At 38.4% G+C, this 5,820-nt stretch overlaps 1 pseudogene; it reads right to left on the minus strand.

Annotated features, from left to right (window-relative positions):
- Window positions 1-3,450: 3,450 nt before the first annotated feature.
- LOC130462150 (uncharacterized) lies at window positions 3,451-3,550 on the minus strand (annotated as a pseudogene).
- Window positions 3,551-5,820: the final 2,270 nt, after the last annotated feature.

Genomic DNA, 5,820 nt, shown 5'->3' on the forward strand with positions numbered 1-5,820 from the left:
TGCCCCTTGAGCGGAAATTGTTTTGATTCTTGGTATTTGATGATGGGCAATGTAGATGTGTTAGCCATGATTTGATATTCGATTGCTTTGATGCCTTAACATGAGTCAACTTCGACTAACTACTTGTGGACTTGGTGCTTGACTAGTTGACTTGGTTAGGATGTGTGATAGCTTCCTGGTGTGTCATTGATTTTGAGTATTGGTTTGCAACTATTAGTAGTGTTTTATGACTCATATACATGCACATTGTGGAGGACGAAGGCATTTTTCTATTTAGGTAGCCTTCAGATGAATTTAGATATATTTGTTCCCTCTTTTTCTACCCATGTTGTGCTTGTGCCCTTTATTCGGTGACTAACCATATTACAAGCCCATGAAAGCCCCATTGGTTACTAGTCCCAAGCCTAGCTTGGGGGAGCTAATAGGAGTGAGGTGAGGGAGTTGTAGTATGGTACATTTTGAGCATATTGAGTATTGAAAAGGGAAGTTCTTCTTATCATGAGTGTTGTTGAAAAAAATATGAGTTGAAAAATGAATGAGATGAGGAGAATAAAAAAAATGTGAAGGTTCCAAAAGAAAAAAAATAAAAAGAGATTGAAAAAAAATAAAAAAAATCGTTATTCTCAAAATAGTTCAAGCTTTTGTCACTCCGGTATTACGATTTCTTATCTTCATGAGTGATTGGTTATAATTGTGAAATCAAGGCAAGAAAGTATAGTGTGGTTTGTTTGTTGTTTTATTCATGTGTTGAGTGGGAGAGTTGTGGTCATTATTTGTGATTGATCATGGATTTGCTAGGATTTATGCTCCCCAAAGCCAAGGGTTTAAACTCACATTTTACCCAAATTTACCACACCCTTACCTAAGCCTATCATTACAAGCTTGAAAGACCTTCCGACCTTTGTGCATAGAGTTGTATTAATGTGAAAGTAGTTGTTTATCAATGCAAGTTATCACATGACACATTCCGAGTCGACTACTAGGTTGAGTGTATGTTTTTCTAGACACACGAGTGTGTGAGTTTGGGAGGGCATTGTTCACTTATATGTTGGGAGGGGAGCGAACGGGTACATATTTTATCCGCCACATAAATGAGTGACGAGTGTGTGAGCACTAGTCTTGAATTCCAATGTGCATTTGTGGTTCGCTTTGCGTGACGATTGTTAAGAAGGATTAGCGATTGAATGAATTTGATTGGTTGACATTGATGCATGCTTGTTGAATTTTACCTTGGATTATGTTTTCATTTTGAAATATGTTGGGGGTGAAGTTGGTCTTGTGTTCATCGATGATTTCCTTGCTTAGGGACAAGCAAGGATCTAGCTTGGGGAGGTTTGATATGTGCGTTTTATATAGTGTTTCACCCCCCGTCCCTTAGTACTTTTTATGTGTCAAACGTGCTCTTAGGAGCCGTTTCTAGTACTAATGTGTGTTATTGAGTGTGCCTTGAGTTTCAGGTTTGATTATGAGAAATTGGTCTTTTTAGACCCGTTTCATGTTGATCTAGGCCACTATATGAGCCCGAGGAAGTTCGGGACCTCCATCGTCGACTTTCGGGAGCCTTGGATGCTTATGGTTGAGCCCCGAGAGTTAGACTCAGTGATATGGGCGAGCTATATTGAAGATTGCAAATCGCCCTGGAAGCTGAGGGCGAAATGCAACCATCGGGCGGAATTGAAGCAATTTGGATTCATCAACGCGCGCCCGATCAGGCGCATCTCGCCCGATCCGGATCGGGCGGTCATCCTGAAGCCTATGTGGAGAGTTTGCAATCCGCCCGATCTGGCGGATTTTGGCCCGATCGGGCCGACTATCGAGTGGATCGCCCGATCGGGCGAAGCGTCGCCCGATCGGGCGACGCCAACCTCCAGCAGTTTTTCGCGCATTTACTTTCCGTTTTTTAGGCTTTATTTTGGCAAACTATATAAACAAGCTTTAATTATCTTTAGAGGACACATTATTTTCTAGTATTGAAACTTAGTATTATTTCCCTTAGCCTAGTTTTCTCTCTAATTTATGCAAAAACACTTAGTTTAATTCTCAATAAAAATTCAAGCTTTCACTTCCCTTTGTTCTTCAAATAGGTATTGTTTCTTATTTTAATTCTTTGTCTTGCTTTAATAATGCTTTCAATTATGATTATTTCTTTGCTTATTGTCAACATGCTTGAGTAGTTTAATTTCTAGGGTTGGGGATCCATGAATAATATGAAGGGATGATTGAATGATTATGATTGTTGGCATTGTAATTGATTCCTATTGATTGGTTTATTTCACTATACAATTAGATTTGCGCAGGTTTAATTGTGGTAGTTATGCAATATCAAATTAAGATTCGAGAGATGCAATTTGATGTTTAGGCTTGTGTCAATAGGTGGAATTAGAGTTAATACGTAGCGAGAGCCCGTTAATTCTAAGTCTATGATTAGTATCGACTTGAGAGAGCATGCTAGTCTAATTAATTACTTTGTTGATTATCATGATTGTTCAATGTCCTGGATTATTATTTGTTGGCGAACCTATGCCCTAGATTACTTAATATATTGATTCATTCTTGTTTAATTATCGTTCGTAGTCTTAGCATACAAACCACCAACCAACTCTTGTTCACAATAGTCTAGATTAATTAATTGATAGTAGAAAGAACGCCTGTTTCCCTGTGGATTCAATCCTGACTTCCCTTACTACCTAGCTAGTGGACCTTAGGTTATTTTTTATTAGGTGATACGACTTTAGCCTGTCAAAATTTGGCGCCGTTGCCGGGGAGACGGTTTTATTTTCTGTTGTTGATTGCTTATCCTAGATTATTGTTTGTTACTACTCAAGGAACTCACGTTCCTTGAGACCGAATCTCACATTGTTTTGTAGTCTTTGTCTATGCCCAGGACCGTAGGTACTAGTAATCTTACTCCATTCGATCCTGAGCCCGAAAGAACCTTTCGTAGACGAAGAACTTTCATTGCACAGTGTGGGAATTACTCTGATTCTGATCATAATATTGGCGATCTTTTTCCTTCAGATACAGATTCAGTTTCAGAGATAGAGATGGGTGACGAAAATCTGCTACCGCCACCTATCCCACGGCTTACAGACTATTCTAAGCCAAGTCTGTCCGTGCTACCAAAGGTGATCATGCCTTCTATTGCAGCTGAGACCTTCAAGATTGAGCCTGCATTGATTAACATGATCGAGAGACGCCAGTACGGTGGGGAACCAGGTGAAGATCCGAATCTTCACATTCAGTCCTTTATCCAATATTGTTCCACCATCAAGCAAAAGGGATTGACTCCGGAGCAGACTATGGAGATACTTTTCCCGTTCTCTTTGAGTGGGAAAGCTAAACTGTGGATTAATGGGTTGAATCGGGCGGCTTTGAAAATCACTAATTGGGAGTCCTTGGCTCTTGCTTTTTATGTTAAATATTTTCCCCCTGAGAAAACGGCTCGTCAGAGGGGTCAGATATTAGGTATCTCACAACAAGCGGATGAGAGTTTGTTCGAGGTCTAGGAGAGATTCAAGGATTTGCAAAGAGAATGCCCGCACCATGGTTTTGAAGATTGGTTCTTGATTCAGCAGTTTCATCAACGCACGCCCGATCCGGATCGGGCGGTCATCCTGGAGCCTATGTGGAGAGTTTGCAATCCGCCCGATCGGGCGGATTTTGGCCCGATCGGGCCGACTATCGAGTGGATCGCCCGATCGGGCGAAGCGTCGCCCGATCGGGCGACGCCAACCTCCAGCAGTTTTTCGCGCATTTACTTTCCGTTTTTTAGGCTTTATTTTGGCAAACTATATAAACAAGCTTTAATTATCAGGACACATTATTTTCTAGTATTGAACCTTAGTATTATTTCCCTTAGCCTAGTTTTCTCTCTAATTTATGCAAAAACACTTAGTTTAATTCTCAATAAAAATTCAAGCTTTCACTTCCCTTTGTTCTTCAAATAGGTATTGTTTCTTATTTTAATTCTTTGTCTTGCTTTAATAATGCTTTCAATTATGATTATTTCTTTGCTTATTGTCAACATGCTTGAGTAGTTTAATTTCTAGGGTTGGGGATCCATGAATAATATGAAGGGATGGTTGAATGATTATGATTGTTGGCATTGTAATTGATTCCTATTGATTGGTTTATTTCACTATACAATTAGATTTGCGCAGGTTTAATTGTGGTAGTTATGCAATATCAAATTAAGATTCGTGAGATGCAATTTGATGTTTAGGCTTGTGTCAATAGGTGGAATTAGAGTTAATACGTAGCGAGAGCCCGTTAATTCTAAGTCTATGATTAGTATCGACTTGAGAGAGCATGCTAGTCTAATTAATTACTTTGTTGATTATCATGATTGTTCAATGTACTGGATTATTATTTGTTGGCGAACCTATACCCTAGATTCCTTAATATATTGATTCATTCTTGTTTAATTATCCTTCGTAGTCTTAGCATACAAACCACCAACCAACTCTTGTTCACAATAGTCTAGATTAATTAATTGATAGTAGAAAGAACGCATGTTTCCCTGTGGATTCGATCCTGACTTCCCTTGCTACCTAGCTAGTGGACCTTAGGTTATTTTTGATTAGGTGATACGACTTTAGCCTGTCAGAAACGCGGCACTGCGGGCCGGTTTTTGTCGAAGGAACAGGGAGGAGTTTGAGGTGGTGTTAGGCGATAGTGGTGGTGATGATAGGGTGGTAGGAAGTGGCGGGTAATGATGGTGGTCAGTGGTTGTTGTTGGTGGTGGTCACGGTGGCTCGAATCAGAGAACACAAGGGAATGAGAGTTTCAGTTTGTGAATTGATTTTGGGTTGGGAAACAAAAAATGGAAACCGGATGTCTGATTTAAAAACCAAGAAGTGTGAAGGAGAAGATGCATAGCTTGGGGTCCAAGGATCTGTAATTGGACTGAATTTGAGGGAAGGAAGGAAGTATTGACTTCCTGTTTTGTACGTGGAGAGCAAGGGAAGAGAGCAAAAATGGAATTTTTGTTCTTGAGGGGTATTTTCGTAATTTCACATATTAGGCAAAAATTCAGAAATTGTTGAAATTTTTAGAAATTAAAAAAAATAGAAATGTTAACTTAAAATCAAGTTTTGAAATAATTCTTTATAAAAATATCGTTTAACGAAAAATAAATTTAGTTTCCGAATAAAATAAGAACGTTTCGAAATTATTAAAAATCTGAAATAAACCGCGGAATAATTTAGATTTTTCAAAAGTAGCCTAAGCTCGTAAATTTGAAATTTAATCATAGAATCTGAAAATTAATAAATCGTGTAATAATATTAAAAATTCAAGCGAAATAAAACTCCGTTAATTAAAATTAATTTCGAAATTAATATTTAAAACGATTTTAAGCTAAATAAAAATAATTAAGCATGATTAATCAAATTTAAAAACTTCGGGGTATTACAACTTGATGAGCTCAGATCACAAGGCTTCACTCAGTCAAAGAATGACTACGCCTTGTTTCTTAACAAAGATTCTCAGGATCTCACTGTGGTTGTTGTTTATGTGGATGATATCATCATTACAGGTTCAAATGAAGCCAAGATTAATGCTCTCAAAGCTCATCTTCATCAAACTTCCAGCATCAAAGATTTAGGGATTCTAAATTATTTTCTTGGTATAGAAGTCAGTCACACTGCTGAAGGTTACATTCTCACACAAAGGAAATATACTAAGGAATTCCTGGATGAATGTGAACTTGACATTACTAAACCAGCTATCACTCCTTTTCCTCTAAACTTCAAGTTTTCAGTTGATGGTGTTCCATATCACAACCCAGAACTTTACAGATGTTATTTGGGAAACTGAACT

This window comes from Spinacia oleracea, chromosome 5, assembly GCF_020520425.1.
Source record: "Spinacia oleracea cultivar Varoflay chromosome 5, BTI_SOV_V1, whole genome shotgun sequence".
Lineage (NCBI taxonomy): Eukaryota > Viridiplantae > Streptophyta > Magnoliopsida > Caryophyllales > Amaranthaceae > Spinacia > Spinacia oleracea.